General features: G+C 46.5%; 1 pseudogene across 1 annotated transcript; it reads right to left on the bottom strand.

Moving 5' to 3' along the window:
* Positions 1–22,289: 22,289 nt before the first annotated feature.
* LOC308552482 (archaemetzincin-2 pseudogene) lies at positions 22,290–23,268 on the bottom strand (annotated as a pseudogene). The gene is made up of 3 exons: positions 23,000–23,268; positions 22,537–22,710; positions 22,290–22,433 (listed from the first exon to the last, which is right to left on the bottom strand). The product of its transcript is annotated as an archaemetzincin-2 pseudogene (transcript).
* Positions 23,269–24,095: the final 827 nt, after the last annotated feature.

A 24,095-nucleotide genomic window follows, 5' to 3' on the forward strand; every position in this document is an offset into this window, starting at 1 on the left:
GACAGGGCCTTCTTGGGGGGCAGAGAAGACTGACTGAGTTCAGGATACTTCCACCATTCCCACCATGGGTCACCCTGGCAGGATAGACTGCTGAGCATGTGCAGTGCGGACACAGGGAGGGGCTACAGAGAATCAGGGATGGATGTCAGCACTTTAACCCCCAAATGCAGCCTCCTTTCAGGCCCAGGGCTTGGGGCTGGGGGCCCATTGCTGGGAGCTCCTGCAGGAGGAAGTGGGCCAGGCAGGCCCCTGGGATGGTAGGACAGGTTCTTTTGGTTAGAGGACTAGTCTTTTAGGGGAGGGTGAAGAGCCCCTTCACTGTGGGACATGGGATAGCACATTTGAGGAGACAATATTGATGGAGAGGGAGGTCTCAGTTCTGAAAAGCTGCCCTCCGACCCCCCCCCCACCTGACTGGCTGGGTGCTTAGGGGATGGACCCCCACCCTGGCCACAGGCATAGGACAGAAAGGCAAAGCAGACTCTGCACAGGCAGAGACCCTGGGTGTTGCTCAGAATGAGCCCCATCACTTTGCCAGTGCTAATGGGGCTCCCTTTCTCCCCACATGCACCCCCCTGGTGGCATGGGGGTTGCAGTGGACACCCACTCAGCCTCACATTCATGTTCCTTCAGGGGCTTCCCCACTGAGCATAGGCCAGTATGAGGCCTCACCCCCTTCCTTCCTTCTTCCTCGTGACCTAGCTCCCCAGAGGAAGGGCTTTCCTCCTTCTTGGTCCTTCTAGCAGAACATAGTTTAAGGGAGAAGAGGTCAAGGATATAAGACCTGATTCAAAGTTGCCGGCTCTCCTGGCGCCAGTCTGGACCACATTCCGGTCTGAAGGCTGAAGGAGGTAACTCAGCCAAACAAGCACCTAGTGAGCGCCTGCTGTCTATGAGCATAGTGGGGAGCACTGTGGGAAGCTCATGGCGGGGACAGGAATCCACAGAGCAGCAGGGACAGTCAGTCAAGAGCTGCCATGGAGAACACAGGACAGTTATGAGAACATGGGGACAGTGAGATGAATTCAGGCAGAAGGAAGGTGTAGGTCTGGAGGACCCAGCAAACAGCCTCCTCAGGTGGCTGACAGGCCATCAAGACAGAGAGACCCCCCTCAGCAAGGCAGAGTGATGCCAGGACCCAGGACAGGACAGTCAGAGGCTGCAGGGTCCCCCGTCATTCACACTCCCACAAAGGAGGCTCTCTCTGCAGCCACTGCTACATCCTCCATCGTGCGCACCAAGCCTGATCCCACCTTTCTTCAGTGCTACCCCTACCCCTAAGTGTCCTGAGTGTGCTTCCTCCTGCAGGCAGCACCCCCACCTGCAGAACTCAACCCCCCCCAAACCAGGGCCCTGCCCAGCCCACAGTCTCCTTTCAAGGCCTCTCCCACAGGGGGTTCAGTCCCTGCCAGGACCCTGGAAGACTTCAGCATCCAAACACTCTATGACAAGCTCGAAGACCAGAGTCTGCACATGGTGGCCCAGCTGAGCAAGCACAGGAGCGACATGCTGGCCTTCTATAGGGAAGCCAGCCAGCAGCTCTGGAGGCTCAAGGTAAGACAACCAAGCCACTGTCATCCCCGCCGCCCCAGGGAACAGCCACACCCTCTTCTGGAAATTGCCTGAGTCAAGAAGGACGCTTGTAACTAAGTGAGTGACACAACCCTGGCTCTTCCAGGACCTTCTGCAAGGCCTCAGCCTGACAGGAGCCAAAGCTGCCACCAGGGCAGATACCAGGCAGCATAAAGAATTGTGGGGCCACACCACAGCTTCTCCCAGGGAGTGCTGGCAACATCCTTTAGGTGAGAAGCAGGTGCAGGAGTGGGGCTGTGCAGGCAGGTTAGATGTCATTATATTAACTCTAACTTTGCGGAGCACCTAGCTGTGCATCTCAGGATGACCTTCTCACTTTGTGTTCAGCGCCCTGTGCTGTAACATCGACCCTGATCACAGATGGTCCTGGGCCCTGGCAGGGATACTGTTTGCCAGGAAGAGGAGAAGACTCAGGTAACATGGCAGAGCAAGGTCCCCCCTCAGCTCTTCTGCTGGCACATCCATCACCATTTTTTTAGGGCTGGTCATGTGTGGGATGTGAGAGTGACCAGGACCCTAAGGCTGTTAACAGCCTCCCTAGTTTGTACATTTAGTTTTGTTTTTCTAAAGGACTCCTCACAAAAGTTCTGTAGGTACAGAAGAGTCTATAAACAGAAAGCAGAAGTCCACACTGGAGTGACTGCCTAGAGGAAAGAGAGACATGAAAGTGGGTTCTGGGATAGGAGGCAAAGATATAATAAAGGGCAAGAGGCACACAGGCTTCAAAACTGGGGAACAGTGAATGGATATCAGGCTAGGCGTCTATGGTCAAATGACATGAATGTGTCTGAGGTTGTTCGGTGTTCTTCTCCCCAGGCTGCGCGCCCAGCGTCTCTCCCCTGAGCTTTCTGCTGGACCTTGACCGAGTGATTATGGCCCTGGCATCTGCACTTTCTCATGCATGCGAGCCACCAGCTGGGACCAACAGGAAGGTGAAAGGCCCCCAGGCAACAGAACCTATGTGTGGAGAGCAGCTCTGCCTGACCCATGGGGACTCATTAGGCACACACATGCATACACACACGCACATGTATACACATGCTCATGTGCATGTACACACAACCACACAAATGCACACACACTCACATGCATACACACACTACACACATGCAATATACTACACACATACATATACATACTCATATACACTTGTATGCACACACAAGCACTCAAACACAGGTACTCAACCATACCTGTGCACATTTACACTCACACACTGACACATGTACATACACATGTACATACATCACATAGCCACATATCACACTCACATACAACCAGGCCTCTGCAGGTGGCTCTGCACTCTTGAGACAAACCCAGGTGCATAGTCTATGCTCAAAGGTTAGCCCCCAGTTTTAGCTCTCACCTCCAAGAGCTTGTAGAGACAAACTCCCCAGTGTACCTGCAATCTGGACCCTTACATGGAGCTCAGGGCGACATTGGGATGGATCCTGCCCTAAAAGCAACATATCAAAAGGAAGGCAGACACAGAGGGCCTCCCACCTGACACACCCTTGGTGCAATAGGGTAGAATTCATGGCCATGGCACATGTCCCCTAGGTGCCTGAAGGCATTAAAAGGGAGGCCACAACCCACACCAGGTCTTAACTGCTACAGGGAAGATGCTTGGAGCCCCCAAGAAAACCAGGCAGTCAGGCTCCAGGCCACTCAAAGATGAGGACTCCCAACTCAGATCAGTGCACGTGCCCCGGTTGATTTAGCAACACTGCCCTTGTCCACCATGTCCTTTCCTGGGCCCCGAACTGAAGGAAAGTTACAAGAATATCTGTTCTTTCAAGGCCTCTGGTCAGGGTGGTGAACAGCCTCTCTCCACCTGTCAACAAGACCCTCAACTGGCAAATGATGTGCTCCTGAAGCCCCTGCCTCTGCCCTCAGATGAGGAACACCAAAGTGCAAGGTGGGGACGGACAGGCATCACACTGAAGTTTTCACACAACAGCTGTGCTCTTAGGGTGCAGCCCTTAGCTCCCTCACTCTGATAATCTCATTTCCCATAACCAGAACCTGATTTAAAGCCTTAACCCACTCAAATCCAGCTCAAGTTTCCAGTGCTCCCTGCCATGGCCACTCTGGTTTGCCAAGGAGTTCACTCATTTGAGTTGGTTATCAGAACTCATTTCATGTATTGGGGCTGTTCCCACCTGTTTGTTCTTCCCCCAAGTCAACCTGAGGCTGAGGTGGACTTGTCTGCTTATGTTGACTTGATTTCTGTCCATGTGTTGTGTGCTGGTCTCAGACCATTAATAACCGATGTTGTGTTTGGACCAGTCCTTTTGGTTCTTATTATAACTACAAGATGCCTTCAGCAATAACCATCAGGAAACTTTGAAAAGATACAGGACTTGCCTGGCCGGGCATGGCTCAGGGGTTGAGCGTCGACCTAGGATCCAGGCGATCGGGGTTCGATTCCCTGTCAGGGCACATGCCCAGGTTGTGGGCTTGATCAATGACTCTCTCATCATTGATGTTTTTCTCTCTCTCTCTCTCTCCCTCTCCTTTCCTCTCTGAAATCAATAAAGATATATTTAAAAGAAGGAAGGAAGGAAGGAAGGAAGGAAGGAAGGAAGGAAGGAAGGAAGGAAGGAAGGAAGGAAGGAAGGAAGGGAAAGAAAGAAAGAAAGAAAGAAAGAGAGAGAGAGAGAGAGAGAGAGAGAGAGAGAGAGAGAGAGAGAGAGAGAGAGAGAAAGAAAGAAAGAAAGAAAGAAAGAAAGAAAGAAAGAAAGAAAGAAAGAAAGAAAGAAAGAAAGAAAAAGAGAAAGAAAAGAAAGAAAAAGAACAGATACAGGACTTGAAAATTACAGAGCACACCTGGGACCACACAGTGAGATCATGGGCAGTCCTTCCTCTCAGAAACAGCTCTCCTATTGGTTTTCTTACTTAAGGTGACTAGAAGCATATCCAAATACAGTGGTACCTCGGTTTTCTAATGTAATCCATTCCGGAAGACAATTTGAGTTCTGAAACGTTCGAAAACTGAGGAATTGACAGCCGACAGCTAGGCCTCTGGATCTTGCCCTCAGGGGAGGCCATGTGGCGTGTTCCACTTCCGAGGAGTGTTCGAAAACCTAAGCATTTACTTCCAGGTTTATGGCGTTCGTAAACTGAAATGTTCGTCAACGGAGATGTTTGAAAACTGAGGTACCACTGTAATTCAAGTCTCCTGAAGGCAAAGGGAAGAGAATCTAGACTCTCCTGCTAAAGTCCCAGGCCTGGAGAATCAAGACTCCAAAAAGGATAACACAGAGAAAGGCTGGTTTGGACTCCAGAGATCTGGGTCTAGCCTGGACTCTGCCCTGCACCTTGTAAATCTTGAGTAAACACTTTCCGAAGCCAGTGGCTTGAGCTACAACCTGAGGATATTTATTGCTGCCTTTGATGCCAAGCTGAGGAGTCAGAATGCACAAATAATTCTGATAAAAGGCTCTAGAGGCTTAAATAAGACTGTGAGGATCAGGAAAGTTTTGGTGACGTGGTATCATTTGAGAAAGGCTTTACAATAAGGGTTGAGTGCTAACCAGCAGAGGCGTTGGGAAGGGCATTCAGTGTTGGAGGGGAATAGCATTGACGGAGACATGGAGATATGGCTCAGGAACTGATGCCAGTTTCAGAGGCCCCAGTGCTCCAAGAGACATCCAGCCCTCTCATTTCAAGGTTCAGAAATGAGATCCAGAATTGAGTTGCCCAGGGGGAAGGCTGGTTTGGAATCCAGAGATCTGGGTCTACTACAGCAATGTATTGTCCAGGGTGTCAGCAGGAAGTTAATGAGACATTCTAGATGGAAATTTGAGGAGGGTGTAATAAGAGACGATGTATAAAGGTGTGGCAGGTACATATAACCATACAGCTTAGTGCTGTTCCCTGGGCCACCATCTCTGCCCTCCTGGACCACAGAAGAAGCACCGTGCAGAGAGGGCCTGACGGTTGCAGCCTTCCATAGCAGGAGTGCTGGGCTTCCTGCTCTCATCCCTGCCTCTGGGGCACACAGTCAGCCAGATATAGGAAAGGAAATGTTCCTTTTCTCGACCCATCTGGGGCAGAGCCCTGTAATGAAATTGACAAAGACTGACCAATAAGAAAAAACAACAACAGAACCTGGAACCTCAGAGACGAAGTGCTCAGAGGGGCCTTTAGAATAGGGGTCATAGAGCACCTTCACAAAAGGACACTTTTTTAGTAACTAACAAGATGAAAGAAAAGGACTTTGAGTTTCTAGGGTGGCAAATTGTGAGAAGGTAAACATATAGGGAAACAATGGTGTATGAGGGCTAGTTTTAGCAAGATCTTTATGTAAATTTCCTGGTAGTATCTGGACTGATAAGGATCTAGGGTCGCCTCAGGTGATTAACTTCTGTCCTCTTTGGTAGAGGGGTGACACCTTGAAATGTATGACCTGCTTATAGGCAAATAGGGGGAGAGCAGAGAGCTATTCTTGTATCTGCTTCTTCTCATTGCCTTTAACTCAAAATAATCCATATGCCATATTTGGAGTGGTGGGGAGGTTCTGTGGGTGGTTAGTCCAGCTTCAGGGAATCTGAGGGTTTGTCAGTTTCCCCATCACATGAATATCTCATCCTTCTCCAATCTCAGGGGTCTCAGGGAGGAGTCAAAAGTCGCCAATGCCTTTTTTTAAAAAAAAGTTTTTATTGATTTTAGAGACGAAGAGAGAGAGAGAGAAACATCAATGTGAGAGAGAAACATCGATGTGCTGCCTCCTGCATGCCCCCTACTGGGGATGGAGCCCAGTGCCCTGACCAGGAATCAAACCAGCAACCAAACCAGCAACGTTTTGGTACATGGGATGACGCTCAGCCACCTGAGCCACACCAGCCAGGGCGCCAATGTCTTTCTTATTCTGGTTGTGGGGTTTGAGGATGTGCTAGTGGACAGCAGAGGCCTGAAAGGGTCATTCCTCTTGTTCCCAGCCTCCAGCAGGACCAGGGACCTGTACAGCCCCCCCAGGGTGACAGCAAAGGAGGAGCCATGAGCCCAGGCTCTGAACACGTGCATGTGGATGGAGGCTTTTCTGAGCTGCAGGTAGGAAGGAGCTGGCTCTGAGGCTAAAGCCCTCTTCATAGCAGGAATGCTGGGCCACCTGCTCTCATCCCTGCCTCTGAGGGTTCTGTGCAGTATTTAATGGGCAGGTCAGAGTCTGTGAAACTAAAAGAATCTCCAAAACAATGGGGGGGGGGGGGGGACGGAAAATGAAAGCACCAACAGATATGATTCCATAATAACACAAAACAGGATTTTCTAGGTCAGAAATGTACCCCTAACATATACTTTTGCTCTATTAGAACAATGTGTAAATGGCTCTAAAATAAAGGAAATATAAACCAGTAAAATTATATGAAAAATGTTCAAAGAAACAGAAATGTTAATCAAAACATTTAACTAAAGTCCTAAGTAATTTTTAGGATTAAAGAGATCCACACTCCCATATCAGCTTGTTGAAGGTAAAAAGTTAAAACCTTTCTGGAAAACCATCTGACAACTTCACATCAAAGCCTCTAAAATATTCATTCCATTTGCTTCAGTATCTCTAGCTCTGAGAATCTAAGGAAAATAATTTTTAAATATAGGCAAACATGAAGAAACATATTCCTTGCAATTTTTTTATGATATAAAATTAAGTGGGGGTAAAAAGTACATGGAGTTTACCTAAATTTCCAAGAATATAAGTGTTACCTGAATTACAGGAGAGCCCTACTATGAAATATTAATGCCTCTCCTAAAAGTGATGTAGACAATTTTTAATGTCATTAAAATAAAAGATGAGGATGGAGAATTGCACGTATGACAGGATTTTATCTGTGAGTACATGTAATTTCTCACAAAGGTAACAACAGAGATAGAGGGGGCCATAAAAGCAGGAGTGAGACCAGCTTGTGGAAGAGAGAGAGAAACTGAAATGATTACTGAGTGCATCAGTTAGCTTTGCTGCAGGACAAACAACAGACAACAATAAGCCTTTATTGCTCCTGTTCTGGGGGCACAGTTTATCTGGCCTGACTCTCTCCAGCAGTTCTGGTTGTCAAAGGTTCGCCTGTGCCCCAGCTCTGGTCTGGACTTGCCTGGGACGCTGTATCAGAGGCAACTGTGTCCTGAGTCCCTCCTCCTCCTCCCAGGACCAGTGGACTAGACTGGCCGTGTCCTTCCCACAGTGGCGGCAGTATCACAAAAGGCACCTTGAGACCCAGGCTAAGGACTAGCATAGGATAATGTCTGCCTGTCCTAATAGCCAAAGCAAGTCAGATGGTGGAGCCCAGTGTCAAGGGGTGAGAAAAAGTTCCCCACCGTAAGAGGGTCCTGCCTGCAAGAAAACAGCAAGGCATAAGCACAAAGGGGAGAATGGGGGCCAAGGGCATCTACCTCAGTGGTCATGACAATATTAACAATATTACCATTCTTACTCAAAAGCTGACATTCCAAGGCTAGTTAGAACAAGAACAGAATTGTTTCCTCATGCCTCAGCCACTTGATTTTAGTAAGTTAGCAGCTTGACTATCGTGAGTTCATCTTATTCCTCACTCTTCCTCAAGAGGCACGGATGAAGCAGAGGAAGGAGAGCTCTCCCTAAGCTCCCTGTTCCTTCCCACCAGTGTTTACAGGAGAGGGACTGAGTGAGGGAGCAGGGCATTCAAATGTTACAAACCCATTGCCCTACTCCAGGAACTGATGCCACTTCAGCAGGGTATCCCAGAGGCCAGTGGAATGGTAAAATGCACACCTAATACAGGACCTGTAGAAATGTGTATGCCAAAAACCACCATCTATTACTGGATACTGTCAGACAAGACTTAAAAGTTCTACATCTGTATTTCTTCACTTCTCCCTTACATTTGCCATCTGTTTGCCTTTCCAGGCTCCATCCCAGATAATCCCCTCACAAGTTCCTAGAAACTCACCACAGCTCAGTCCATTTGCAACCCATCAATCTCATCGCTTTTCTCTTTCTCGTTTCTAGATTTCTCTTTTTCTCCATAATGCTCTGGTCTTGCCTTATGAGTTCTAGTCCTTCTTTTGGCTTCTTCACACTTTAAACATGCTTTATGACAGTTGTGCTCAGATCTCACTGCACTCTCTAGACTCTTGGGTATATTTTTGTCATGTCTGTTGGCCCTCATGCTGTTGAGTTTCCCTCTGTTTTGTGTTTTTGTCTATGAGTTGTGTCTAGTGGAGTTGTCCCCTGCCTGAGTATGCTGCCCTGTGGGGCAATTGTGGTAGTATCTGCTCACACACAGTGAGGTACATTGGCTACCGTGTCTCTCATCTGGGTGGACAGTTTTGGCCTCCTGCAGTGGCTGCACAGCCTCGTGGTTCCAATTTCTACTTTCAATTCTGTTCCAACCTCAACCCTGAGCAAGATGCCTGCTCAGCTACAGAGCCATGTTCTGAAGCCAGATGATGGGTTTTTCATTCTAGTCAAAAGAAGGGACAGCCACTTCTTGGGTCCAGACTTGATTCAGGCAGTCCTGGGCCAGTTCCCCCACCATGGATTGCCTTGTGGCCTCATTGCCTGCCCCAGGTGGGAATTAAGGCCTCGGCCTCTAAGAAGGAATACCTGCATGCCACATCCCTTCAGCTCCCTCCTACCCCGACTCATCTCTTCATCTCTAGGCCTTGGACAGTCTCCATTCAAACGTGGCTCTGAATTTATATTTGTATTTTACATGGTGTTTCATGTATGGAGCAAGAGGTAGGCTTTCTGTGACAGCTTAGTTCACCATGCAGTCAGACAATGCATGAACTCATGGGGCCTAAATCAACATGTTCAAAAGCAAACCCATCAGCATCCACAATGTCCTACCAATTCCAGGATGCTTCTGTCCTTCTGCTTCACAACCCTTAACACACACTTTCATCTTCATGGTCACTTGTGGTCACAAGACGGCTGCTAGAAAGTGGGAAGGTAAAAAGCCACAGGCCAGCTAAGTCAGCTCTCTTTTCAAAGAAGTTTCCAGAATCTACTTCTTCAACAACTTTCTTTTATATCTCATTGGACAAAATTAGTCACATGATCATCACTATCTACAAAAGAATCTGAGAAGACAGTTTTTCAGTTGTGCACGCTAACACTCCCAACAAATTGAGTGTTCTCTTAATAACAAAGTCTCAACCATAATAGCCAAGACCAGTGCACAAGGCACTTCATGGCCTCCTATCCCCAGTTCCTACACCACCTCCATTTTTCCAGCAGCATCTCCTTCCATTTTCCTTAACAAATTATGTTATCACCAAGCTGGGCTTTGACTACTTCCCATAGCAACCTGACATTCCCCTCATGTAACATTTGCCACTCATACTTCCTTGTTCCATGTCTGCCATTCTTAATGGACTGAAAACTCCATGGTTTCCAGTCTGGGACGAATGAGTCCCAGAAATGACCAATGGCTTTACACATGCTGGGTGCTCAGTAAATCTTTACTTATGAGTGGATGGATGGATGGATGGATGGATGGATGGATGGATGGATGGATGGATGAATGGATGGATAAATGATGGGTAGATGGACTGCTAGCTGGACAAATGTTCCTAATGCTCTCTCATGTCTCTGTTTTTGCACATGTTGTTCCCTGTGCCTAGCATGCCTTTCTAACATTGTCCACCTAGCTAATTACTATTCATCTGTTAAGATTCAGCTTTGATGTCCCCTCGTCTAGTAAGTTCTCCCTAACCACACATGCTTGGGTTAGGTGTCCAGCCTGTTGCTCCTGCCATCTCCACAGTAGCCTTCACTGTGCAAGATTGTATGTCTGGTTGTCTTTAGGCTCTGAGCTCTTTGAGAGAAGACCTGACTTTAGCTCTTGTGCAGTGCTTATCCGACTTCCTATGGTGGAGCAGGAGCTCTGGATTTTTAAAGAAATTAGAATAAAACCGAAAATAATGAAGACCACATGTCCCTTGTTTCTAGAAAAAGATATGGCAGGTAGAAGACACTTTGGATGAGCTGAACAAGGAGTTCTTCCAGCTCACTGCTCATGCCCTAGAGCTCCAAAGAGAAGAGGACAAGCCAAGCCAACCATCCCCAAGCAAGGGCAGTACATTCGTGGTAAGCCCAACAGACCACCCTCTCAGCTCCTGAGTGATCCATAGTGTGGGACCCATGGGGTTACAGCCCCTTCCATAGAAAGGGTTGGGACCAAAACAACCAGTTCTGACCAGAAAGCCCACAAGCTAAAGTCCAGTTTTGCCTGTTTGGTTTGGCAAAGGAGTCTAGAGACAGGGAAGCACACTCAGTCAGCTTGGGCTTGCAGATATCTAAGCAAATTAATGGCCTGGAAAGATTGAGGAAGGGCATGAAAGGGGAGCAATAAAAACAGCTCTTCTAGATACAGCCTGACTAACAGTGCCTAGTTCTGGAACAAGGAGTTGTCCATGAGAAGCATCTCCCATCTGGATTGCTCCCCATCTTTACTCTGGTCTCTGGAAGTGTCAACATAAGGAAGGTTGGAGGGGACAAAGACAAGAGATAGAAGTAATCACTGTGTTGTGTCTTCGCTGAGCTCAATAAAACTTTATTTACCAAAACAGGCAGCTGGCTGATGGGCCTCAGTTTGCCAGTTTGATTTTTTAAAAATACTGCATTAAAGTACTATTTCTCTTGGCCTGAGGGTTTTTTTGGCCCCCTGACCTTTGAACTGGATCCCAGTGCCCCCTCATCTCACCCTTATTCCTACCATACTAAGGTGGGTGATACTCTGGGTGGTAGAGGGGTATGGGCAGGCACCACCTGTCACCAGGCTTCACAGAACAGGCATGTCCCAGGATGCCCCATGTCATCAAGGGGTCCCCTCTTCATGACCAGGGAGTCTGCCTACCGGAGTTACTCTGGGAATGGGGGCCCAGGCAAGACTGGCAGCAGGGAGAGCTGTGTTGCTCCCTAAATTCAGAGAGTTCCATAAGAACGTCATGTGTGCCTGGGTTTTTATGTGGAGGGGTCTGGAAATTTGGTTAGTCTTAATTAAACTGACCTCTCTCTCAAGACAAAAAGGACAAGAAAGTTACATGTGCTCACAAATAATGATGGGAAAATTTATTTTGTGTGCAAACAAAGCATGAAATACACAGATGCTCTTTCCAGCAGGGCTGCAGGAACTGTCTCCTGAGGCCCAAAGGGTCCCGGAACCCCTGAACCCCCAAGGCTGGTCCACCTTGTGAAATCCAAATGCAGGTGCCAGCCTCCCCTATGTTCTAGTCTCAACACATCCAGCATTCCTTCCCTGAGCTTTATGGCAGTTCTACTGTGGAAGGACCAGGTGCAGGAACCTATCATCAATTTATCAAGAGACTCAGATGACAGTGATTTGGTGACAATAAAGTAACAGGAAAACTTCATGCTGAAAGAGACATTATGTAAATATCCTTGCTATTAGGAAAGGAAAACACAGGATGAGCTGAGAGGCTATAAAATGTGGCAAGATTTAATTATTCAATAATTGCTCCAAATTATTAAACATGACAATTGAGCAATGATATAATTAGTTGTTATGCATTAATGTGGCAACATAAAATTAGGGAACACAATGAGTTTATTAGTGACTTGTGAAGTCAGTCCCTGGAGTAACTTGTTGGCATCTTCCCAAGTGTTCAGATGGGTATTGTTGCCTAGGGACTGTCAGAGTGACAACAGTCATGCCAGGATCACATGGTGGGTCCAGGGCAGAGTGAGCTCAGAACTCTCTGGGGCCACCTCTCCTCTTTCCATTTGTGTCCTTTTCAGGTGGTTCCCAGCATCTTCCCTTCTGTGTGGCAGGAAGACAGACCTAACTCAGTGGATGCAGGTGGCCCAGACAGGGGGCATCCAAGAACCTGGGTCCTGAAGAGCGACCAGGTCCTGATGCTGAAGGTGAGGAGGGCCCACCTGGCTCAGAGGATTGAAGACCTGGAGTGGGAACTGTCCCTGCTCCTCCAGGTGGCAGATGGCAGCACATGTGCATGGGGAGACATTGAATCATACAGGATGTTGTGGTGGCCATCTGCAGGAGTGCCTTCTTCACAGAGAACATGGCCGGGTGAATCTGCTTACTCCTGGTAGGAAGGAGTGGGTGTCTGAGGGGCTGCCTGGGCCAGAAGTATGTACCCAGGTTTCTGACACACTCAGACTTCTTTCAAAGCCTGAACCTTGGTTTGTGTTGATTTCTGTTTGTGGTCCTTTGAGGTGAAAATAAAATCACACAAGTTGAGAAAATCTACCTGTGTTCCCATCACTGAGTCTGTTCCTCAATCCCCTCTATAGGGTATTGGCCAGTGGGTGCTGTGGTCCAGGCCGTATGCCTCCAAAAACTTTACTTGGAGCATCTGGCTTCAGGAGTAAGAAGAGCTTGGTGTGGAGGCCTCTAGAACTGAGATGCAGGCAAGCGTGGAGCTTCCACACCTCACACTCCATCACTGTTGATCCTCATGGAGCGCCCAGGGGGGTCGTGTTCCTCTGGGGACCTCCTGGTGGACAGAGAGGCAGGCAGTGCTCTTGGGGCCACACTGAGGGTCTCCAACACTGGAGGAAACATTCTGTTTCCCCAGGACAGCCTATGCTTCCCCCCACTGTCACTCCAGTTAAAAATCTCTTTACCCTCCAAGAGCTACCTCCGAAGCCACTGGCTCCAGGAAGTTCTTCACAACCCCTTTCCCAATTTCTTCCTCTTTGAATCCTCAAGGTGTCTTGTCTCTCTACCACTTGCCCAATTCCTATGGTTAGTTGTTGTGCCATGTTTCATCATCCTTCTAGAATGTAAGTTCCTGAAAGGCAGAATGTGTCACACACACACACACACACACACACACACACACACACACACACAGCTCAGCACCTACAGGGTACCGGGTGACCCAGAAATGCTCCATGAATGTAACTGACAGTTCCGAGGTACAAACACTGACCCTGAGGTCACACAGTCACATTGGGGCCACCTCAGCACATGGGAAACTGCACAGAAAAAAACAGCACAGAACTGAGTGCTAGCCTGGTGGACAAAGTAGGATGGAGGAAAGCACTCAGAGACAAGGGAGATGGAGCTCCAGGCCTGGAGGCCTTGGGACAACTTCAAGGAGGGGCTAAAACCCAAGCCTTGGGGTGTGAAATGAGCATGGTTGGAAAGGGGCAAGGAGAAAGGAGAGCACCTGAGGTTAGTTAAGTGGGTGGAAAGAGGAAAGAACAGGCAAGGTATTGGCCAAAAAAAAATCAGGGCAGAGTCAATTTAGGAAGAGAAAACCACAGGAGGAAGTAGGGGTGGTGAGTGTCTTGAAGCCCCAGGGAAGCATGGCTCCAGGGCCTCCCCTCCTTTCCCCAGTTAGAGATCCTTGACCCATGGCCAGGCCACAGAATTGTGTTCACCTCTTCTGACAGCCAGTGCAGAGATGAGGCACCCAGCCCTCACAGCAGCCAGGCCAAGCCACGCCTGGACTCTGATTATCTTGTCAGCTTGGTCAAAGTGTACAGGCCCCTCTGTGGAGCTGTGCTCCAGGCAGCGGACCCAGGGGGTCTCAAGCAGATGTCTGCATAGGGCCTGGAGGAGTAAGCTTCTCATTGTGTCTCTTAGTGTGGCCACCCCGTCATGCTTCCCACACTTCAGGAGCTGCCACGGCAGTAGAAGGTATAAGTCTCCAAGGTCTCTTACACCCATGAGATGCTACAATCAGAGCTCCAGGCCACTGAGGAAGACAAGCTGCCACAGAGGCCTCACTAGGGCACAGAATGAGACAAGTTGGTCTGCTGATCGCCAGCTGGTGTTTGCTTTTCTGGCTGGTACAACCTTCTCTGAAATGTTCATCACTGTTCTGTACAGAGATGAGTGACCATTGTCCTTTTTAGTAGTAGCAAGTCCCTGTGCCAGGACAGGAGGAAGGCCACTCCCCACTCCAGGCAAAAAGAAGAAAAAAGAAGAAAAAAAAAGCACCAATGATGCTATCTCCCCTCCTGCCCAGCTCTCTGTGTATTCAAACTGCTTCCCAGTAGCCTCTAGGAGGTGTCCTGCCCATGGTCTGAAGGATCAGTCTGGAAAGAGCCAGCTGGAGTAGGAGGCCTGTCCACCCAGACCTGAGCCAATGGTCACTTCCTGAGGGTCCTAAATCAACCGTCAGAGTAGCAAAACATTTAACAAACTTGGAGCCCACCCTGCATTCAGAGGGAACCAAGGCGGGAGAGTGACTGGCCTCCAGTCTCACAGAGCAGGAAGTGGGCTCAGCACATAACAAACACCATGAGATTATAGAGGACCAGAGCATCTGCATTTATAACAAGCTCCAGGATGGATGCCAGGATGCTGGTCTGTGGCCCTCATAGGCCTGGTAAGGAAGATGGATATTATTTTAAGGTCGTTAACCAGGAGGATAATATCGTCTGGGGGTCATGAATTCCATTTATCTCTGAGTGTAAGACACTACTGGACACCCAAATCCAGAACAAGGTGTGTGTGTGGACCTGGCTACAGGAGAGCCCCTGACTTGACCCATCCTCCTTGACTCTATACAGTGCCCTGCAGTGCTCAGCCCATGGTACCACCCATGTAGTTATTACCACTCCACTTAGTAAGTGCTTTCTAAATGCCAGTGCCTGGGCTAGCAGCTTTAGATATGTGATCTTGTTTAATCTCTATAGGAATCTTACCATTTCTTTTGGAGGGTGGAGAAACGCTGCTAAGTGACAGAGTTCCTATTCAGACTCAGGATTCCTATTCTATCTGACAACAAAACCCTTGTTCTTAATCACTACAATGCAGTCATTCCTAGAGACAGGCTCACCTGGACCATGCTGAACTCTACACACGATTTGTAATGAGCGGCCTGGCAGGTGCCAGAGTTCTATAGGAAGTCACCTTTGACTTGCCTGACTTGCTTGGGCCAGTGGTTCCCATGCATGCTCCACAGAAACCGAGGGTCCATCCTGGGCTGCTGTCAGAGTGCTACAAGGATTTACCTTCACTTCCTAAGTATAATTTCTTTTCTTTTTTTTTTTAAGTTTACAGATGTCCCTTTTTCTCCCCAATGACCCGTTCCACCCCGTTCCTTCCCCCTCCCCAGTCCCTCTCCCCACAATTGTCCATGTCCTTGGGTTGTGTATATATGCACATAAATTCTTTGGTTACTCTCTCCCCCTCCACCCACCCGCCCTCCTCCATCCCTCTGACATTCATCAGTCTCATCTATGCTTCCATGTCATTGAATCTATTCTGTTCATCAGTTTATTAAGTTCTTTAGATTCCACGTATAAGCGAGATCATGTGATATTTGTCTTTCGCTGACTGGCTTATTTCACTTAGCATAATATTCTCCAGGTCCATCCATACTGTCCCAAAGGGTACAAGATCCTTCTTCTTTACAGCTGCGTAGTATTCCATGGTATAAATGTCCCACAGCTTTTTTATCCACTAATCTACTGATGGGCACTTGGGCTGTTTCCAGATCTTAGCTATTGTAAACTGTGCTGCTATGAACATCGGGGTACATATATCCTTTCTGATGAATGTTTCGGGATTCTTAGGCTACATTCCTAGGAGTGGAATCACTGGGTCGAACGGCAGCTCCATTTTTAATTTTTTGAGGAACCTTTCTTAACTATTTCTGAAACTGAAAATTAAGAAAATACAAAGATGTAACAGCCAATATACAAATCACTGGAAATCACCAAAGTTAGTATATTTGAATGTAGACTCTGAAATAAGTTTCCTGCCCACTCTAATTTTTAAATATCCTGAAATTGAAAAGTAAGACACTTTGGGAATGTATATTAGTTGATCCATACAAATATGGATTTTTCTAAATAATGTGCCACCGAAAACATAAATAAATGAGGTGCTAGTATGAATCTGTCAGTGAACGTCACCCATGCCTCCCATTTAAAATGTTTGTATCTAGCAGAAGAGCATCCTTTTTCTCATTGGCTGCTTTATAATAAGTAACTTTCATGAACCTGAACCCATAAAATAACTTATACTGCTAAATACTTCATATACTGCCTCCTACTAAGCTTTTGTTGGTAGTAAGACACCCTCAGTTAGAGAGAACCTCCAGGGTCCTGCCTGAGCCCCAGGAGTGGGGCTGGCTCTGCACTGACCCACCCTGCCCCTCAGGGTGAACTCCTGGGCCTCAGCCACTTTTGTAAAGAAGGCCTGTCATTTCCCCTGCGTGGGTAGCGTCTCTGGGGAAAACACTTCAGCATTTCCGTGTTTGGAAGCACTCCCAGCATGGGCCACCCTTACTACAGAGGAGGGACAGTCCCAAAACTCAGCAGGGTTGGGGTCATGGCCCTTCCCCATCCTGCTCTGCATTCCTTTCTCCCAGTGCTTTTGACAACATTAACTCTTAGCACTGATGTGCCAAGGACAGTCCTGCCTCCCAGCCTGCCCCGTAGTCACTGCTAGGGTATCAGGAAGGTAAGGGAACTGAAGCAGAGCCATCCTTGGGGTGGGCAACCCTGGCAGCCCCTGCATGTGGCTTTACAAAGGGAAAAGGCCTGCTACAGAAAGAGGCAAGAAGAGCCTGTGCTATGAAAGAGGCTTATGCTCCAACCTGGGCAATGGACATATTAACAAGGTGTTTGCATTTCATGCACAGGTGAGGCTGGGACAAATGGCAACTCACCACAGGGTCCCAGGACTATGGCTCCCTCTCCTACAGGGCAGAGCTGCAGTCTGAGTTAGACCCGGGCTCACAGCTGGCTGGTCACTTCCTGGGTGAGCAGCAAAGAGCAAGTGACTTAAGCTCTCTGCACCTCAGTTTCCCCATCAGTAAAACAATGGTGAACCCCAAGGCTCACGCTGCTCAGAATTAGAAATACTGTGTGTTGAGCTTTTCGTGTGCAGCTAGCATTCTATGAATGGCAAGCTGATTGGTTTACCATTTTCATTTTGAGGAGGTTCTGAAATTGTAGAAAGTGAGGGGTCCTACCCCTAATACAAAAGGCAGGCAGGGACCCTGATCTGACTTCAAGTGTCAGGATGAGCCCTCTCTTCCCTTTCTTTCACACCTGAGAGTTCAAAAGAACTTGGCCTCTATTTCCAGGCTCTTTCTGGGCTGAGGACATGGGGAGAGTGCCAGCCTTCCACAGAGCTGCTGCCCATCTCTGGCCAAAAGGAAGACTAGCAAAGTCAACTGCCAATTTTCCCTTAATTTAGCCTCATCCTGGAGCCAAGTCTTCTTTCTTAGGGGAGGAAATAAACATACCACTCTTAGGGCCCAGGGGCTTGTCCCCATCTTACAGGCAATGGGGAAAATGGTTCAACCCAGCTCTACCACTTACTAGCAGGGTGACCCTGGACAGGTTACTTAAACTTAAGTTTTGCTTTCTCACCTCTGAGAAATGGATAGTGACAAGACCTACCTCACAGGCTGGAGGTGAGGACTACATGAGATGTGCAAAGCTTTTACAACAGGACTTGGCACGCAGAAAGTGCCAACAAATGTTAACTCTTACTATTTTATTTGGTCCATAATAAGAATTCAATTACATAACCACTTTATTGAGAACATGCCATATACAATAAGATATTCTAGACTTTGCAGACCACAGGCTGACGTGAATGTAGTAACTACAACACTCAGTAAGTGGCAGTGACGTAATTTTTTTTTTAAGTGCATGAAATGTGGGGAGAAAGTGTCCAAGAGGGAATCAAGAAAAACTTTGTAGACAAATTGACACTGAAGCTGAAGCTGCAGTTGGAGATGGTAGAAGATGGAATTTTCCAGGCAAAGAGACAGCATGAACCAGGGCCTGGAGGCTGGCAAGGGAGCATGTTTGGGAACCATGGTTTGGTGCAGGATGGGATACGTGGAAGTGTGCTGAGCAGGGCAGGACCTGCACCAAGGAGCTTTTGAGCCTGGGTTTTGCTACGTACTGGAAGATCTTTTGTGAGTCACTTAATATCTGACCTTCTGACTCCACAGATGTAAAATGGGCAATATAACACACCCACCTCATGGGTTATTGCAAAGACTGAATGCTTAGCTGTGTCTAAGAAGCACTGTAAAAACTATAGAGCATTATGCAAATATAAGTAGTCCCTGTTGTGGGCCCTCCCAGGCAACGGAGGAGACAGGGCCACTTTCTGGGCTCCATTGCAACATGAGGAGAGGAGAGAAACTGGGCTAATGGGCTGGGAGCATTTCCTGCTGCTGCTGGGTGCTCCCATCCATTGCTGTCACCCTGAACTCTGGTGTCAAACTTTAGGTAGAGCTGTGACACTCTTAGTTTGCAATCTGAATTCCCAGGCTCCTTTAGAGTTCTCAGTATCAGTACATACTTGTCTAGAAGACAGCAACACCCTGAAAGACACTTAGGTCAAGTGCTTTGGAGACAGGTGGATTTCAAGTTTTGTTTCTCCTTTTCCTTGGAACATATTTCAAAAAAAAAGAAAAGAAAAAAGCTTCTAGCAAAAGAATACTCCAGAGGAGTAAAGCCTTTCTTTTCCATTCTCCTGCATATTTGATTTGATTTGCACAGTTTGGGGTTGGGACAGGGGAAGACTCCAGAAGGTTGGTAGCTTCAATGAAGTCAATTGCTGATTCTGAATTAAACCTGGGTCTGTCAAATAACTCTTTCCCAATCCCTTAGTCCCCACTTGCAAGGGTTCTAATATTGAAACATCAATGATTATTATTGTTTAATAACAGAAAAAAAGCATAGGATTTGAAGTCAGGAGACTTGACTTCAGAGGCCATTCTTCTACTCACTGGCCTGTAATTTTCACTTCCTCCTTGCTAGGAAGCCCCTGTTTTCCCTTTAGAAAAAACGGGGGTGACCATACCTGTAGCACTGAACTGTTGACAGTTCGAGATAATATATATGAATGCACAATAAATAAAAGCCTGGTCCATGGTGGATATTAAATTAAAGCATGGATACTAAATAACTTGGGTAGCAGCTTTTTAATTTTAGATAAATAACCAGTGAATGTGTATCAATTGCTAGGCGCTCTGAGGAAACAAAGGAGAAAGCTCTGGGGAAGCAAAGAGAAAGTTCAGTCAGTCCCCAGCTCTGGCTGAAATGGACTCCTAGCATTCCATCAGAAAAGACACTAACAAGGAAAAAAATTAATCCTCATGAGTGGATCCTGATTGATTGATCGGTCAGGAAATGTCTTCTCTAAGCCGACAGTGACTGCCTCCACCACCAGATGGCACTCACACATGAATAAGGACACTGCCTAGGTTTACACTCAGCTTTTCTGAAGCTGCAAAGTTGTAAAATCCAGGTAGAGGACAATAACAGAACACTGAGCATTGAGAAGCAGGAGATGTCCCTATCAGGCTTGTTCTTTCTGCTTAAGGAAAGTACAACCTAACAAAGAACAATGAAACAGGCATAAAAAATTAAGAGGGAAATGTATAAAAACTACAGGACTACCCATAGCCAAGTGGAAATTCCAATCAGGATGAGAGCTGTTGGGAGGCTTCATAGAATGTGGGACAGAAGAGGGGAGTCATGTTACAAGGGATCTAAAACAAAGGGCAAAGGAGTGTATCCTTGGTGCCACAGCAAGGTGTCCCCTCAAGTTCTAGACAAGGTAGTGACTGATGACAATTACATTGTGGGAAAATAGTGCTAGGTCTGAAGCAATAAGGGGGTGTGTGTGTGTGTGTGTGTGTGTGTGTGTGTGTGTGTGTATTGGAGGTAAGAAAGGATGGAGGGAATGGTGAGATGAGGGAAAGGTGCTGGAGGAGTGGTGAGGGGGTGCAGGGAGGAAGGGAAGTGACTATCCTCACCACCTGCACTGTCAGCTCTCTGGGAGCACGATGCCAAACACACAGTTCATATGCTCAGCTGGGAACTTCGTGTCCTAGTCCTCTTGCAGTAGCTGGATCCATGTGGGCGAGTCTGGGCTACCCAGAGTGAGCTGGCATAACTGCCTATGGCATCCTCCTAAGAGATCATCCCACTCTCTTCCTCCTTCCCCCAGCTGGGTGTTGTCACCCAGGGTGAAGCCGTGGCAGAACCTCCCTCAGCCTGGTTCTGGAAGGACTGTGAGGAAATCCCCTCAACTCCCACCAACCTCTTGTCCTCCCTCACTGGGTGTCACAGGAGAAATCAACTTCAGTTGTGCTAAGCCACAGAAACTTTGGGGTTTAACAGAGAGAATAGCAAGGTTTTGATAAATCTGTTGAATTGATGTGAATTTAACTGAATTCTAAGAGATATAGTTAGCAGGGGCTGAAGCTTCAGTCTTCCTGGGAGCTTCTCAGCCTATGTACTTCAATAAAATATGAAGTTGGAAGTCTCCAGAGTCCCAATCACAACCACAAGGCTTGCCTGGGGTGGGTATGTTTGGCCTCCTCAAATAATTTTTTATAATTTTCTTTTATGTTTAATCCTCACCTGAGGATATATTTATTGATTGAGAGAAACATTGATGTGAGAGGGAAACATCAACCAGTTCCTCCCGTACTCACCCGCAACCTTTTTTTTTTTGTATAGGGGACGACACTCCAACCAACTGAGCCACCCAGCCAGGGCTATAATTTTCTTAAAGGCTGGTCTCTAAGACTTTTTACAAGGTTCTTAATTGCCAATTGTACTTTGAAGCATCTACAGGCCAAGGGCAAAGTCTTCTGAGATACTTCTCCACCCAGAATTCTTTGATTCCTAGTCACCCATGAATTCTTACCCTGAATGAACAAGGATGACTGAGCAAGACACCACTCCCACATGGCAAAAAGATTCCTGGGAAGTTATAAAAATAAGCATAAAAATTCTTTTTACCCCTGTCCACAAAAGGAATCAAGGTTTCATGGCCCTGGAGGTCCCCCAAAAGGTCCAGATTAATGAGAAGTCAGAACATCATGTTCAGCCCTTTAGAGAAAAGTCATCCGTGCTCATTCTTGTTAAGTCAATCTTCCTTCTCTCTAGCTATTTACCCAAAATCAGCACAGTAGGACATTCCTATGGGGTGCTATCCAAAGTAAATGGTTCTTGCTCGAGTTCTCTGTCAGGGAGGGGACAGGAAGAAGGCATAGAGGAGCAGAAAGACAATAAATCACAGAAGTGAGGAAGAGTTATAAATACCAGAATCAATTTAAAGGAGATTAGTATCAGGCCTAATGAAAATCAGGAACTTTGGCTGATGGCACCTAGCACAATTCTGGTGCAAAGTCAGCTCTTTTTTTTTTTCCTTTTTTTTAATGACTCAAAGTTTATTATATCTCAAATCAAACATTGAAGTTTACCTTTTAAAATAAAACAACAAATTATTTACTTTTAGAATAAAATAACACACAGGGTAAGCATACACTTATAAAGCAGTCTGTGTCTATTCCACCTATGCAAGATGACTACAAAAAGAGTTAAAAACAATTAGCAAGGTTAATTGTCATTAATTAATCGAAGATCCTTAATTTCTGTAATTCACCTTGCTACTGAATTACTTACATTTTCCATTTTTTGCTCTGAGAGCCTGCAGATGTGCCAGGCATATATACACACTTTTTATGCATCAGCACTTCTATGTAAATTATCTCAAGATGACCCTGTGAAATGGGCATTATTAGTTTCAAGGTCATATAGGTAGTGAATGGCCAACTTGGGGAGGAACCCAGATCACTGGAGTGTATAAACAGTACATGTCCCAATATGGCATGATGCTGCACCAGAAATAAACAATTTTAAGTATCAAAATTATAATGAAATTTTTTTCATCTTTCAACATCTTCAAGCACTCTTGAGTTGAGAAAAGTTTCTACAAACAATGTCAAAAAGGAATACCATCTGTCAAAGAGGCCTGTCCAAAGACAAAATTCCAGGAGTCTCTTGGGTAAAGATCAATCATTGTTATCCCCACAGTAAAGCAGGCATCTTTAGGTTTTTTCTTTTTTAAGAACATCAGGGAGGTTCCCTATTCAAAAAGACATGTACTTGTGTGTTTTACATATGTGTGTGTATGTGTGTGTATCTCCACATCCTTTACTCAATTAAAATTATAAAATTATTTAATTCACCTGCATGTATTTGTAGGTTCTTTGTGTTATCATTGATTCTAAAGGAACACCTTGTCGAAGAGACAGGAACCGGTTCTAGGAGTTGTACTGTCAAGCCATAGAAAAATGCTTCACAGTAGCCCTTGAGCCATTTAACATATTCTTCACTGATAATTCTGGTGTTTTCTAGAGATCCTACAATATGGAAGAAGATTTAAAGACAGACGTTAGGATGATTAAAGTATTCAGACTTTACCTCAGTCTATAATTATAAATTTAGAATTAGAAACAAACCAACTCTAAATTTTCAAAACACCTTTATAATTCATTAATATGGATATGAATTAGAAAGAAACAAAAATGTCCCCTTTTAAGGCAGTTTGGCTAAAAACTTTCACCATTGGATGAGATTAACAGGCCAAACTATCCCTGGCAATTATACCAGTGCACAAGCAAATCAAATCCAGCACATTACAATATATACCAATGCACTGGATACAAATAATGTGTTTTTCTGGAGAGGGTGTCTTTCTAGAAGGAACATCGAAAAACTGTTCAAAGTCTTGGGGAGGCTCAGGATGGGAGATGGTCCAATCTGATTGAGAATGCAAGGTAATGAGTGCAAAGAGATCACTGGCTTCATTCATCAAACGCCATTCTGCAGTATCAAACTTCTCATACTGGGACACAAGCGCTGGGTTCTTTGAGATGAGAGCTGTTCTAAGTCTGTTCCGAGCGCTGTACTGTTTTCATATACCAAGAAGACACAGCTAGTCAAATATGAAATGTATATCCACACTGGAGACATTAATCTACCTATCCTCCACATACATCTCTGATTTCTCCTGAAATGGAATGTCTGACTATTTATGCCTTAGAGGGGCCACATAAAACTACAGTTTGCTTTCCCTATTTCCAGTCAATTTCTTGGGGAGGGTACAATGACAGGTCTCTTCCATTCACATCGTGTCTTTAGGTAGAGCTTTCATCCTTCCATCTGAATGGGTCAAACAGCTATTACACCACGAGGCTTTAGGAAGGAAGACTCTCATTAAAGTTTTTCCTTCACAAGGACAGACATATCTGGGCCTGGTCTGGAAGGTGTTGTGCCAGGCCCCTTCACCCCCGGTGGGCTGTGGGCTTACAGTCCTGTCAGGCCCAGCAGGTCCCTACTGGGGGTAGCATCTGGGATTTCCCCAGGGGCTCGTGCTCTGTCTTTTCACAGGCTGGGCCTTCCTTCCTGGAGATACCTCTGCCCCCGCTGTCAAAGTCAGTTCTTAATAAATACTAGTTCCTGCATTCTATCTTGAGACTTTCACATGAGGGTTTGTGAAGTGAAGAGATTCTGTGATGGTCTGGCAGAAATCTGTGTTCTCCTAAAACTTGGTCAGAAGAATCCTTGAAGCCCTAGAGGTTATCTAATTACACCTTTCATTTTATAGATGAAGAAGCCAAGCCCCAATGAAGGAAGGGACTTCCCTGGAGCTTACAGTTTGTGAGTGGGAGGAGAAGAGCCTGGAGCACTGATCTCCTGATTGGGCTTTCCCAGATGACGAGGAGCGGGACCCAGAGCAGGATGC

This window comes from Miniopterus schreibersii (genome assembly GCF_964146895.1).
Source record: "Miniopterus schreibersii genome assembly, chromosome: 2".
NCBI lineage: Eukaryota > Metazoa > Chordata > Mammalia > Chiroptera > Miniopteridae > Miniopterus > Miniopterus schreibersii.